The sequence below is a fragment of the Cervus canadensis genome, chromosome 5, assembly GCF_019320065.1.
Source record: "Cervus canadensis isolate Bull #8, Minnesota chromosome 5, ASM1932006v1, whole genome shotgun sequence".
In the NCBI taxonomy this organism is placed as follows: Eukaryota; Metazoa; Chordata; class Mammalia; order Artiodactyla; family Cervidae; genus Cervus; species Cervus canadensis.
Genome location: NC_057390.1, coordinates 98494425 through 98508921, shown reverse-complemented (window position 1 = coordinate 98508921; position 14497 = coordinate 98494425). Strand labels below are relative to the sequence as shown.

The window sequence follows — 14497 nt, the reverse complement described above, 5'->3', positions numbered from 1 at the left end:
CCCCGGCTGCGGGCCCCTCGCAGGGTCCCACGCCAAGAGTCGGGGAGGAGGCGCGCGGAGGGGGCGCAGACCGGCCGCCCCCCGCCCTCGGATCCGCCCCCCACTCCGTCCTCGCCCCTCCCCGGGCGCCCACCTGGCGCGGGGCGGCGCGCCCCGGGGCGGCGAGTGCGCGCGCGCGGCCGGCGCGCTGTCCCTTTAAACGGCCCGCGGCGCCTCCCCCGCGCGCCCCGCCCGCCGCGGTGCGGCCCGGTGCTGGGCGCGGCCGGAGAAAGTCCATGTGAGCCGGAGCGCCGGGCCGCCGGAGCACTTCCTGCCGCAGGCCGGACCGGGCCGGCGCCCGCAGGTACCCCAACTTCGCGCCGCCCGCGGGCCCCGCCGCCGCACTTCCCGCGAACTCCGCGGCGCGCCCTCCCTCGCCTGCCGCAGTGCCCAAGTTCGCGCCGCGCGCCGCCCGCCGAGCTGGCCGGCGGCGCCCGGGCCTGGGGAGGCGCTCGTCCGGGCCGGGCCGCACCCCGCCCGCCCCGCCAAGCGCGGACCCGGGCTCTGGGCGTCTCCTCTCCCGCCTGGCTTCTCGGGACACTCGGCCTCCCCCGACCGGACGGACGGATCCCAGCCCTCCGGGGCGGAGAACGCGCGCGGGTTCGGCGGGGGTCACGGCCCTGGGGACACGCCCCTCCCTCCCGGGCCGGGGTCCGAGGCCGGCCGCGGGGCTGCGCATCAGCCCGCCCTGCGTCTTTCCTTCCCCGCCTCCCCGGTCCCGCTGGACGCCCCCGCCCTTCGGGGCATCACTGCCCTCTGGCCGCCCTCGTGCACCCCCTACCTGGGGAGAGCCCGGGGGACGGCTGCACTGGGGCGGGGGATCCCACCTGTCTTCGCTGCCCGTTTCCTGCGGTGCTGAGGTCTTGGGGCCCCCGAGCCCCTTCTCCAAGAAGCTCAGAGGTGAGCTCTGAGCCTGCTGCCCTTCCCCACCCCCGCCAGGGCCGGGGATGGCGGGGGGGACTCAAGCCCTTCCGACGTCGGCGTGGTTGGTTGGGGGGGGGGGTCATGAGGTCAGAGGTCACCTCCGGGTCCCCTCTTCCGGGCTTCTCAGAAGTTTGGTCTTGGCGCTAGTGATGGCCAGCTCTCTGCTGGTGGCCCTTAAACCTGTGGATTTGCGGTGGGTCGGTCCTGGATCTGGGCAGGTGCCCACTATGATGGAATCTTCCTCCTTCTCCAGACCTGGGTCTGAAAGGTTTTGCTCACGGGAGCAGTTAGGCTCTTTCTTCCTAGTGGTTTTTCTGAGGACCGGTTGGGCACCCAGCTGTGAGTCCCCTGGCCATAGGTTCTAGCTGAGCCTGTCCTGTTGCGGGGTGGGGGGGGGGGGGCAAACAGGCTGCATGGGCTGGCCATCTGGCAGAGCTGGTCTTCTGAGCACTCTGGGCACACACCGTTGTGCTCGCCGGGTCTGGTCTGGTCTGATCTGGCCTGGTCTGGGTCTCTCCAGGTCTCCACTTCCCCACCTTCCCCTCCTCTTTCTCGGTGAACTCCATCGACAAAGGATGTGGGTCTGGTATTCAGCACAGGTGCTTCTCAGCACTCCATGCGGAGTGTCGTCTAAGCCCCCCAAGGACCCTAGGGGAGGCATCTCCGAGGATGGGCTCCATTTTAGAGGCGAGGAGTGAAGGGTCAGCAGCCAGCACTGCCGTCCGCCTTCCAACACACCCCTTTCCCTCCTCCCCGTGGCCCTCTGTGGTGCCCACCCCTCCCCGGAGGCCCACGGGCATCCTCCCGTTGGTCATGCCACTGTTGGGTGGCACCTCGGCTGGAGCCTGAGTGAAGGAGCTGGGAGGGACGACGCCCAGGGTGGCTGGCCCCCGCTGCTTCGGCGAGCCGGTGGGAAGGGGCACCGCAGGAGGACCGTGTCACTTCTCCACTCGCAGTGGCAGAGGTGGGTGCTCGGTGGTCACACCGGTGGGGTGGGCGCCGGCCGTGGCGTCTCTTAGGCCGCTGACTCCGAGCTGGCTCTGTCCGGCTCCTGCTCTGCAGCCGTCCGAGGCGCCTGCAGAATCTTGGCCCAGGAGAAAATGCTTGCGCGTTTTCTGACAGTGACACCGGCCACCCTGGCTGCCCAGGAGTGCCTCTGGGTTCCTCGTCAGGGACGTGGTGGGGCGCTCAGAGGGGCCTTTTCCGGGAGGCGGGCTCGTGGGTGACTTTTTACAGAACCCTTAAAGCCTCCCTCTGTTTTCCAGCTAAAACGTGAGCTGCATTATTCATGTAAGATCGACAGTGGTGATGGCAAGTGCTGAGCTGGCATTCACAGCCGAGCTCCTCTGGCACCTCTGCTCTGCGGGTCTGACTTGCGGCCTGGGCCAGGGTGGGCCTGGTACCCCTCCTGGGACAGAAAGTAGGCACTGTGACCTCGACCCTTTCAAGGGTGTTCCCAGGGCTCCACCCCATGCCCCTCCTCTGAGCTCTGTGCTCCCGGGAATGCAGAGCCTGAATGGGCTGCAGCAGACGGGGTCTCTCTCCTGGCCCTGGGGCCTCCTGGTGTGGCCCAGGGCACTCACCATCCGTGCGCGGGAAGCCTCAGCCACCTGAGGCCTCATTCTTCCCACCTGGGGACGCGAGCCCGGCCCCCGCAGCCCGTCTGCCCCCTTCTGTGGCACCCTGTCCTGTCTTGCCTGGGCTCTGCTCCAGCCTGGTTCCCCAACCCCCCCCCCCAAGTTCTCTTGTCCTGCTGGGGTGTGGGGGTGGGGTGAGCCCCCCGGCTGGGGGCAGCGTGGTGAACGTCTGCTGAGCCCTTCGAGCATAAACTGCAGCCCGGATGACAGCCCTTAGCTCCCGATTCTCCAGCCTGGTTCTCCCGAGACCCAGCGCCTCCTGCAGACCCCCGAGTAACAGGCACACTGGGGAGCTTGACCTAGGCTGGGTTCTTGGGACAAGACAAGCCGCCTTCCAGCTGAGGATCTGTTGTGTTAGCTGACCGGGGCCTGGCTCCTTCGCGCGGCAGGGTCCCCAAGGGATGCCCCAGGCCCAGGAACTTGGTCTTTGGGTCCGGTCTTTTGCCTGCGGTGTGGTAGAGTTGGGGGGCACTTCCCCGCACAGGGAGGGGGCCCTCGGTCCCTGGCTAGACCCTGAGCTGTTCCTGGCTGTGGGCAGCCCCACTTTGGGAGCTGAGAAAGTCTGGTTGGGTCTGGGGTCTGACTGGGGGCTGGGGATGGGTTCAGGGCCTCTCACTGGCCCCAGCCAGGCCCGCCTGCCCATGTGCAGGGAGCATCGCTGACCACTCTGTGGTCTGGGCACTGCCCCGGCCTCCACCGGTGCTTCGTTCGCGTCTGGCTCACTTTCCTGGGCAACCCGTCGGTCCTCCCCGAGGCGAGCCATCTAGCCCTCGGGTACTTCCAGGTGGGGCCCAAATTTAGGATTAGAGCCAGCATCTCCATTCATGTCTGCACTCCAATTCAAGACACAAATATCTCCTCACCTTACGCCCCTGGCTGTGGCCTTTGTGTCCCCCCCTGCCCTCCAGCCCTCCTCACCCGGGCCCCCTCTCCGGAAGTGTTCCCCCTTAGCAAGGCCCAAGGCGTCACTGCCACCCGCCCTGCCTCCCGAGCAGGCAGGGATCCTGGCGACCTCTGTTTCTCTTTTAGCAAATCCTTGCTCTCACCAGGCCTGGCTCTCAATGAGATCATTTGCAAAATATGCTTCCCGGCTGGCCGGGGGCCTCCACATTGTGTCACCTGCAGCTGCTTGGAGCTGAGAGCTGGGCTTCCTGTGCCCTGGCCTCTGGCTTTGTCATTTAAAGTGCAGGTTTTGGAAGCAGGCGCCCCCCCCTCCCACGGGCGAGGGTCTTGTGGGCGAGGGTCTCAGCAGACCTCTGGCAGGGCAGGCATCGAGCAAGTTGGGCTCCCTGGCGGCCACTTTCGGGGCTGGCATCCTCAGAGCCCCCGTGAGGACAAGGATGGTGGGGAGCACTCCTCCCTGCCTGGTTTGGGAGCGTGTCTGAGCAGGAGGAGCCGAGAGGGGATCTGATGTGGCCCTGGGCTCTCCGGGGCTGCCCCCAACTTCCACTGTCTGGACCTGAGTCCAGGCAAGGAGGCACATAGGAGCAGGACCTCTCGGGTCTCTCACTCAGCCCCAGGCTGTGTGACCTGGGGTGGGTAACTTGCCCTCTCTGAGCCCCTCCCAGGCTTGTGTGTAGTGATGCTACTGCTGGGAGGCTGCAGGTGAGCAGGCCCAGCCTGGGGGCCGTCTGGAGATGCCCCCTCCCTAGAAGTGGACCGGAGCCAGCAGGGCGGGGGGGGGGTGGTGGTTCATGCCCCTTTAAGGAAAGTCCGCCTCTCCGTCTGTGGGGAGGGTGGAGGCATACTTTTCTCTGAGGTGTTGGTCTCTGTCCCATGGGGAGGAGAGGCTGGCTCCTCCAGGGCTCCGAAGGAATCTTCCCCCTCTCCCTCCCCGTTGGCCCTGGGCCCTGGCGTCCAGGAGGGCACATGGCCATGGATGGGCCCGAGCCTTCGGGGGGCCCCGCCCCATGCCTGCCTGTGTGCCGGGGGAAGCAGGCGGGCCGGGGGCGGGGACCGCCAGGGCCCGAAAGTGCCCATATATAGTCACCGGGGTGAGCAGTGAGCCTGGCCAGTGGGGCTGCATCCCGGGCCCAGGGCTGGCCCGGCCCGCCAGGTCCAGCATCAGGCCCAGCCCCCCAGGTCCTTGAGGGTGGGCTGGCCCTGGAGCGGGAGGAGGAGGGGCTTGTGTGCTGAAAGCAGCTGGATTTGGAGCAAAGCATCACATGTAGCAGCAGGCACAGGTTTGGTGTTCTAGGAATGTTTGTTGATTGACAACAAAAGTCTCAGGGGCGCTCGGTAGTCAGGGCCAAGTGTTTTTCCTGAGGCACCGCTTCTGAAAGTTGGAGGCTGTAATCTGGCTGCCCCGGTGGCCTGAGCCACCCAAGGGCCCCTCGCTGGGGCTGGGGGCGGGGTGCCTGCAGCCCTCACCCCAGAAAATGCCCCCCTTCATTCTGGTGACACCCCTAGTTGTCCATACCCCATCTGCACAGTACCAGGAGCTTCCACTCTGATGGATGGCATTTTCCGGAAGATGCGCCAACCCCCCCCCCCCCCCACCTCCTGGACGCTGCCTGGAGTCCAGCTGGTGGGGAAGGGGCAGTGCTGCCCTCTGGTTGCTGGTGGTCTTTGCGGGAAGTCTGCTCCTGGACCCCTCAGGGCCTGCCCACCATCACCCTTGGCGTCTGTCCCTAGGTCTCTGCACCAAGAAGGGAGAAGCAGCCTGCCTCTGCTGCATTCCGACTTTCGCTGTTAAAAAATCAGTGTTAACACAGAGTGCTCCTTTAATTTAGTTTCCGTTGCACTGCTAAGTGCCTTTGTTAAATTTTGTATATTGGTACTTTTTGTTGTTGTCAGCAGTTTTTTTTTTTTAATTTTTTGGGGGGATATAAAGCCATTAGGGTGAGAGAAGATTAAAAAGATACATTACAATTAAAATGTTAATGAAATCTGCATCATACAACTTTTGAAACCCTTTAGGCATTAATCTTGCCTGTGTCATGTCCATTAACTTTGGCTATTCTTATTCCACACTGACCCCTGCTGAGAGATTTGTGCTATAATTGGATTTTTTTTTTTCTTAATAAAAAAGAAAAGAAAGCTTTTAAGAAAATAGAGATTGAGTGGTGGCCCCAGCTCCGGCATGAAGAGAAAGGGAGGGAAGGGTCTCCCCTTGGGGGCGGCTGTGGGCCCCTCCCAGGCAGTCAGTCCTCTTTCCTGGCCTGTGGACGGCCGGCAGTTCTGGGCACGCGGGCCCAGCCCCTGCTGCTCCCCTAGGGGACCCGGCGTGGCTGTGTGCTCAGACCCGTGTCGTCAACAGGCCCGGCTCACCTGTGGCAGGAGGATGTGCCATGGCCTCAGCCAGGGTGCAGGTGTCTAGGGCTCAAGGATGATCTCACCTTCCAGGGGTGGGTCCCCAGGTCCTGGCGCAGGGTGAGTGGCTGCAAGGGGGACGTCCCAGAAGGACCGATGGTTTTGGTTTCGAGTTTTTAGGATCCCTAGTCCCCCAGGAGACGCGCGCCTGAAGTCTGGTGTCCTGGGCACTCAGGGCTCCAGCATGATGCAGGGCTGGAGTTGGGGGGCGGGGAGCTCCCCCACTGCCTACGCCCAGGAGAGCGGGAACCCCCCCCGACCTCTGCCGAGAGTGGTGCTCCGTGAACTTGTCTGCACAGACTCACCCTTGACCGTGGCCGGAGCCTGTGGTGGTTCCCGTCCGGACAGCACCCCTGACCGGGGTGAGGCTCAGGCCGGGTGGGGACACAGGCCTAGCCTGGGGCACCTGGGTCTAGCCCGCCCTGAGCAGTAGATAGTCACAGCCGTGGCTCTGGGAAGCTGGTCAGGTGGTTGGCAGGGGGCTGCAACAGACAGATTTCGTGTCTGTGTGTTTTTGCAACACCTTTCTATAAAGGGAAACATAATTTAAAATATGATTACTTAGTGTTGTAACAGCCGCCTTAGCGCTCCATGCTATGCCGAGATCATTATCAGAGACTGATATTAACTTGCAAGGAATATTATGCAAATTGCCTGCTGGCTCCTCCGGGAGCCCTCCTCCAGGGATGGAGATGTGTGTGGGGAGTGGGTGGGGAGCAGGCAGGTCCCTCCCTGGGGTGGGGGGGGACACCCTGTATCCCGGGCCCCCCAGCCGTCGGTTCTTGGCTGTGTCTGCGGACACCGGGCGGGGCCTGTGCCCCTTCTCCACACCCGGCCTGGCTGCTTGTCTGTGGGGGGACGTGGAGGGGGACAGGGTGGAGGCCAGATGCTCACGCCCCCCAGGCTCGCCCCCGGCCTCTGTGCTGTTTGGGCAGCAAGTGTTCTCTCTGTGTCGGGCCCTGGGTGGCACCTGGCGGCCTTCACGAAGCGGCCAGTTCGCCCAGTGGTTATGGGGGCCTGTGACTGGCTCTGGCAGCAGCTGGACCTGGGGGCCCACGAACCCCACGTGCTCGTCACTCCTGAAGGGATTGGAGTCGCAGATGGGGCACCCCCACCCCCGGCTGCAGCAGGCCTTCCTGACTGACTCAGCACTGCACTTGGTGTTCCCCAGGGGCTTGGGGCAGCCCCCAGGGGAAGGCAGTGGGGGGCTTGGCGTGTGGCTCTGACTGTCCCCTCATACCTGCCCCCTCCTCGAGTCTGAAGGTGGCCCCCTGCCTTACCAGGGCCAGAGCATCCCCCCCGACTTTGTGAACGCTGCTGTGGGGGTTCCCTGTGGGGTCTCCCAGCTCCGGGAGGGCAGTGGTGGTGGTTTTTGCCTGTGGAGAGGACAGGTCAGCAGGGACGTGAGCCTCGCGGTCACCCTGGAGTGTAACGGGGGTCACTGGGTGGGGTAGGGTCACTTTCCTGGGCCCGGGTAGCAAATGACCATAAACTTGGGGACTTAAAGCAGGAGGGATTTACTTTCTCACAGTCTGGAAACACAGGAGCAGAATCAAGGAACCGCCAGGGCTGGTTCCTCCTGGAGGCTCTGGGGAGAATCCTTGCCTCTTCCAGGGCCAGGGGTGCTGACAATCCTTGGGCCTATGGACACACCCCTCCCATCTCAGGATCTTACTAATTATGTCAGCAAAGATCCTGTTTGCAGACAAGGTCACATTCTGAGATTCTGGATGTACCCTAGTCAACCAGTGTGGCAGGCTGGCTGGGTGCTGAAACCCTTTAGTGCCTAGAGGAAAGGGGCGGGTCCAGCCAGCCCAATGGCTTAGCACTGTGCTTGCCCAGGAGGATGGGCGGCTGGACACACGGACAGCAGCTACTGCTCCCTTGAGTCACAGGACGTCAGGTGGGAAGGGCCAGCACACGAAGGCTAGGAAGTCTGGAAGGATCTTTGGTTCAGGAGCTAAGCCCGGGTCGAGGGCGGGAAATGGGGCCACCGATGGAGGAGGGTTTTCCTGAGACAGTGTCTACAGTTATGTAAGTTTGGGGACAGGAGGCAGAATTTGTGTTAATTGTCATAACCCAGTTTAGTCGGCCAGTCCTTGTCCCGGGAAGCGGCCTGGAAAGGAGAGAGGGAGGTCTCCGTGGAGCCCTCGGGGCTGGACCCCGAGCTGCAGCGCAGACTCAGGCCCCCGAGACCCTCCCATCCCTTCCTACCTGCGTCTCTTCCATCCCTCAGAAGAAAACCAAGGTCGTGAAGTGGGAGTGAAATAGTGGAGAAGTCGAGGCAAACAGGCAAAAGATAAGAGCAGCGATGCCGTGAGGAGGTGGGGGCCCTGGACGGGTCTGGAGGGGACCATGGTGTCCAGGCGATGGGGTGGGGACCCAGGACCTTGGGGTCCAGATGAGCCCAGACCTCAGGGGCCCTGAGGTTCCTGGGCCTCGACCATGCCGTCAGGCAGCTGTGGAAGGCCTGGGAGTGGACCTGTGATCCGGGGGCCTGTGGCAGGGCCTTGGGCCTCTTCCTGCCCACCTCTCTGAGCCCAGAGCCCCAGGCTTTGCTCCAGTGCAGGTGACCACCTGGCCAGGTGAGAGCCTGGGAGGCTGGGAGGCTGCCCGCAGTTTTGTGCTGGGCCTTTCGTGTGATTCCTGATAACCCAGGAAAGTGGGAAGTCCCCCCCGCCCCCCGCATCCATAGGTGTCAGCTCCCAGCTCTACTTGGGAGTTCTCTGGGGTATCTGGGGGCTCCTGTGCCTCCCCCACCCCACCCCCAGCTGCCTGGCAGGGGGGTGGGGGGCTTCTCTCCCTGGAGGACCCACTGCATGCTTCCATAACTCAAGCTCAGAAGGAGGGTCCTGGCCACGGTCAGAGGTGCTCTTCTGAGGGGTTTTAGGATGTCTGGCCAGGACATGGGGTGGACCCTGGCGCGTGGGGGCCCCCAGGACCGGGCAGGGGCATGCTGACTTGGCCTCCTCTGGCCTCCTGGCCCTGCTGTCCCTGCCTGAGGTCTGAGCGTGGTCGGGGAGGGCCCCCTTCCCCCACCCAGCACCGGCCGTGGAGGACACTGGTCCTGGTGACTCAGGAAGGGGTGGAGGGTGAACAGTATTAAACTCACCGAGAAGCTGCACGTACTGAACGCAGAACCGTTTCCGAGTCAGGGACCCCTGCTGCAGCGCGGCCCACTGAAACGAGGGCGGCCCGCCACCCGCCTGGCCAAAGCCCCAGGGGCCGCTTTACAGCCAGAGGGTCTCTGTGGGATCATGTCCCAGGCACCTGTCGGGTCTGCTTTTAAAATTTTAATTCAAAGCATTCTAGTTACTGAAACATGAAATCTACCATCTTAACCACTTTGGAGTGCACAGCTCGAGGGCATTAGGTCCATTCACATTGCTGTAACAACCATCGCCACATCCATTTCCAAAACTTTCTCATCTTCCCAAACTGATACCCTGTCCCCATCAACCTCCACCTCTCCCAGCCTCAGGCCCCACCGTCCACTTCCTGTCTCTGGGTTTGGCGGCTCCGGGGCCGCACCTGGGTGGAGGAATCACATGGCCTTTGTCCTCTGCGTCCGGTCTTTGGTCAGCATCGTGTCCTTGGGGCTCATCTGTGTGTGGCCTGTGTTGGGACCCCTTCCTTTTTAAGGCTGACTCTGCTCCACTGTGTGGATAGCCCTCCCTGGGCCGTTATCTTGGTCTCTCCTAGGACACGTGGCTGTCTCCATGGTCTCCAGTTGTGAATGTGTGATCACGGGCGTGCTCGTGTCTGTCTGAGCCTTGCTGTGTCTCTCAGGCTCCTTTGGTCCAGAAAACCTGAGGTCTTCTCTTGGCTTCTCGTGACCTTGACCCCAGAGTCTGGGCCAGTTCTGCAGAATCGCCCCCAGTCTGGGCACATCTCAGACCATGTTAACTGGGGCCGCGCCACTGTCCTGCCGGCTGGAGGCGGCACGTGGCAGATTTTGTCCAGTCCCTCGGGGAATTTGTCTGGTGTGTGTGTTTCTAAAGCAACCCCAGTGTCGGGGGAGGGGGGTCACGGCCAAGGGTGTGTTAGGGGCAGGGGCGAGTGGCTGGCCACTCGGGACCCAGCAGTGCTGGGGGAGGGAGAAGGGGATGGAGTTGGGGAACAGAGTTGAGTCTCTGGAGGCTCTTGAGCGCGGAAGGGTGCCAAGTGCGCTCCGCACCAGCTGCTCCTGGAAAGGCAGGTCCCATCCATCTAGTGTCCCCCGTGGAGGAGCTCTGAGCCGGGCGCTGGATGGCTGCTCTCTTAGCCTGGCCCACTCTTCCTCTGGGCCATGGGCTCTGCGAGGAGGGGTCAGAAGTGCACCGCCGCCTGGTCCCCTTCTGTGCACTGCGAGCCTCTGCCTCCCGACCCGGAGCCGCTCCGGGGCTGCCCTGGTCCTTGGACCTCGTCCCAGTTGAGCAGATCTGTCCGAAACCTGCAGGTCCCATTCCCTGGGGTCCCAGGGCTGGGTCCTTGTTGAGGGGCCTGGGGGTTGTGAGTTTCCTTGTTGGGCTCCTGAACCTCAGCACCACAGACCTGGCCCCCTGAGCCTTCGGAGGCCAGAAGCCCCCGATGCCGGCACGGCAGGGCGGGGCTCCCTGCTGTGTCTTGCAGCTCTGGGCCACACGGCTTCCCCTCTGTGTCCAGATTCCCCTCTTCCTGAGTCACCAGTCATTGGCCTCGGGGCCCACGCTGGGTGCCCAAGACCTCATTTGACCAGTCACACCTGCGGAGACCCCGGTTTGCTTACGGTCACATTCTGAGGTCCCAGGCAGATGTGAATTTGGGGGACCCTGTTCAGCCCCGTAGAGGAGTCGAGGTCGAATTGTCCACCTGCCTGTGTGCCCACCTCCCCACCCCTTAGAAGGAATAGCCATCTCGTCCCCATGTCTCCTGATCGTAGATTCCACCCCGGCCCTCTGACCTCCTGTCCAGGCTCCTCTAGAGCCCCCAGCCCGGCTGTTTTGGCCTCTGGCTCCTCTCTTTTGGGGGCAGATGGGGTGACCAGGCCTGTAGTCTGGCGGGATGGCCCCTTTTCTACAGCTGAGAGGCTCGTGAGGTTCCTAGCCCGGTGCCAGAGAGGCTCTTTGCCCACGTAGAGGTCTCCATCGGAGAGGGCGGCGGGGGGGTGGGTCTGATGGCTTTCATGTCAGTGTGTGTGTCTGACGGATTAGGAGTTCCTGCAGCCTCAGAACACACCGGATCACCCGTCTCACTCCGGAGTTTGACAGAACTGAGGCTGTCAGCACGAAGCCCTAGTCAGAAGTGGTCCACACGGGAAGGTTAAGTTAGCAAAATAAAGGCACCTCTTTTTTTTTTTTTTTTTATAAAGGCACCTCTTATGGAAAGCATGTCTGTTTTTCATTTTGGGGAGAAGGATGGGAACAAATCCCGGAGCTTGGGCGTGGCCAGTGGGGCTGTTCTGGTGGTGAGACGGCCTTCCCTGCGGTGGCCCGCTGGCCGCTGATGGGTGTTGGTTGGATGTGGCCGCTCAGGACCGCTCCACCCGCCGACCCGTCTCTGGGGCTCTGGGAAGGGCCAGGCCTTCCTCCCGCTCCAGCAGTCGGGGGGAGTCTGGTCCATCAGGGGGCACCGCCTGGGAGCAGGTGGGGTTTCGGCACGCACAGAGGGGCTTGCTCTGCAGGCTCCCTTCTGTGTTGCCGGGCGTGACCCCGAGGGCCTGCCCAATGATTTATGGGCGAGGGCGCCTCTCGGCCACCCAGGAAGAGGCAGGTCCAGCCGCTGACTTAAGACCCCAAGGTGGAGGCTTGGGGTGACCTGCTGGCTGTTCCCTTTCATCAGACCCCCCTCCCCCGCCCGCCCACCACCATTGTCCTCTTGGGGGAACCACACCCCACGCCCTGCAGGGAGTACCTGGCAGTCATGGTCTTCCCTGGGTGATGAGCTGCCCGGAGCAGCGGTCAGGTCACGTCAGGGCCGAGGGGTCTTTGGAGAGTGTCTCGTGCCTGCTTGTTTCATGGAAGGAAATGGACCCAGGGGCGAGTCAGAGCAGACCCAGGGGTGGGAAAGTTCTGCCCACTCTTGGGATTCTTAGGGGTCCAGGGTGCTGCCCTGGGCAGGCGGGGCAGGATAAAGACACCTGGATTCCCCGGGGCAGCAGTGGCAGCCTGGCCCAGGTGGACTGATCGTGGGTCAGGATGGCTGCATGGGGGATGAGTAGGAAGGGGCAAGCGCGTCCTTGTCCTGGGTGCTGGTGGGACTGCCACCCCCCGGCTCTCGGGTATTCCTCAAGGTTTCAGTTCCTCCTCACTATTTCTTAACTGCGATTTCGTAATAATTATAACCGCACGGAGCCCCCGAGCGGGCTTGTTCCGAGCCCCGGCAGCTGTGATTACATTGCAGCCACTGATTTCCAAGAAACCTCACGAGGGAATTCGTTAGAGCCGCAGTGGAAGCGGGCGCCGGGCACCGCCTCCCTGGATGGCCTGGCGCAGGGGGAGTGCCTGCCCGGCCTGGCGAGAGGAGGGGCCGGGGCTGGCCTGTCGCACTGGCCTGGCCGGCCCAGGCTGCCTGGGGTATGGTGTGTGCAGGGCATTGGTTCACGTGGTGGGCCAGGTTAGCCCGTGGGCAGCTGGCCGGCCTGTGTCCACCCGGCTGCCCTTCCCTCTGGGTTTTTCCAGCAGCCTGGGAGCCTGGCAGGTCCCATGGTGGTCCTCCCGGTTCCGAGTTTGGTTTGGTCTTTCTCCTTGGGAACTAACTCATCCCCACGTCCCTTGTCAGTCCCAGAACATCTGAAGTTCACTTCATACGAGCACTGTTTCTTCTCCCCGAGACTACGGGAGATCCTTGGCCCCAGGCTGCTGTGTTTCTGGATCTGCTTCTTCCTCCGGCCCCTGTCTCCTGTGGGGGAGCGCTGGTGGTCCCCGGGCGGCTGGAGGGACAGTGGGCAGGCTCCTGCCCCGGTGTGTATGTGTGTGTGGGGGGGTCTTCCTGGGACCATGGTCAGGGCTGCTTGTGATGGAGACAGACCAGCAGGTCCTCTGATGCTGTCGTCACAGTGATGAATAGCAGAGGTGTGGTTCCTTACTTATTCTTAAATGTAAAGTCATCTTAACACTAGTGCTGGGAACTGGTCTGTTTCTCTCACTCACTTGCAGCCCGGTCACGCCAAAGTGCACCGTGTGGAAGAGCGTCACACGCCCCCCCACCCGCGTGTGTGGGGGCGGCTTGGCGGGTCCCAGGTGGGGCTGGCCTGAGTCTGTGCCACCCACAGGCCACCTGCTCGGACAGCGGGGTGGGGTCCTGTCACTGGCCCTTCCTGCGTGGGGTATTGGTGGTCACCCCCTACCAGGTGTCTGGAGAGGAGACCACCCCCCGCCACCTACAGCACCTCCCCAAATAAGACGAGCAGGGTACCAGTATCCTTGTTGGCTGATCCCATGCAGTCTGGGCTGGGCATTTCTGCGCTGTCTGGCATTAACAATACTTCCCTGGTGACTCAGTCGGTAAAGAGTCTGCCCTCAATGCGGGAGAGGCTGGAGACAGAGGTGACAAGGGGCGGACCTGGGGTCCCACAGTCACAGGCTGGATCCTGCCTCCAGGCTGTGCCTAGACATGGTCATGGACGGAGGAACCAGGGAGCCAGGCCCTCCCGAGGGTCCTGGGCCACTGCGGGCTTGCAGACCCTGCCCCGCCTGCCTCGGGCCCCTCACAGAGGGAGCGTCCTCCGCCTCGAAGCTGAGGCACAGCCCCCCTGGCCGATGCCGCTGGGCTGGGCCTCCGGGGCTCGGGTCCCCACTGCAGCTCACATTTGGGGATCTGGTGGGTGAGCCTCCTTCTTGCCCCCTCGGCCCCTTCATGTGCCAGGTCCCCCTTGCCCGGCCTGGGAGGCTCAGACACACGCATGAGTAGTTTTCAGGTTCTGTGCCCTAAATTAATATAGCGTGCACTTCGTTTTAAAAAGCCATGATTGAAGTCAAATTAACGTATTTACCTTCAGTGCTCCCAGGGGAAGCGTGAGAGAATCGCAGAGGTGCGGTGGCGGCTGCCGCGTGCGGTGACATGACGGCTGCTGGCGGGTGGCGCCCGGCTCTCTGGACCTCCCGGGGCAGGCGGGCCTCACGGGCGCTGGCCCCCCAGCCTTCCCTGCACCTCTCCCGACATGTGCAGGGGCCTTGGGCGGGGTGGGGGGGCTTCTTCCTGGAGCAGGCAGAGGAGACTGGGTAGTGGGCTGTGCTATGGCCCCGAGGACTCATGACCCACCCACCCCACCCACCTCGGTGACTCTTTTCTGGGCTTCGCTCAGCCCCTGTGGCCAATACCTGGGGCCTGAGCCTGGGCATTCGCCCTCCCCTCTCTGGCCTCTGCTTTTGGCCCAGGAGCGTTTTGTCCTGATTCTTACCTGTGGATGCAGAGGCCTCAAATCCACTCCCAAGATCCAGGCTCCAGGTCTCAGGCCAGGGAGCAAGTTCCTTCCCCACCCAGGGCTTCAGTTTCCCCGTCTGTAAAACGGGGTGGTGGTATTTCTCCTAACCTTGAATTCAAAGAGGACGCAGGACCTGGGAATTTAGGCCACTGAAACAAAGTCTGGGGTGATTGAGGGAGCCTTTTGCACACACAGACATGTC

The 14497-nt window shown here is 62.9% G+C and overlaps 1 protein-coding gene across 2 annotated transcripts in view; it reads left to right on the top strand.

Annotated features, from left to right (window-relative positions):
• Positions 1-224: 224 nt before the first annotated feature.
• Positions 225-14497, top strand: part of NACC2 (NACC family member 2) — an 81353-nt gene continuing 67080 nt past the window's right edge. Inside the window, exon 1 of one of the 2 annotated variants that reach the window (XM_043470002.1) lies at positions 225-343. The gene's annotated coding sequence lies outside the window, so the exon portion shown is untranslated. Of the gene's footprint in view, positions 344-567; positions 940-14497 lie in introns of those variants that run through there. The other variant, XM_043470004.1, reaches the window with a different exon arrangement.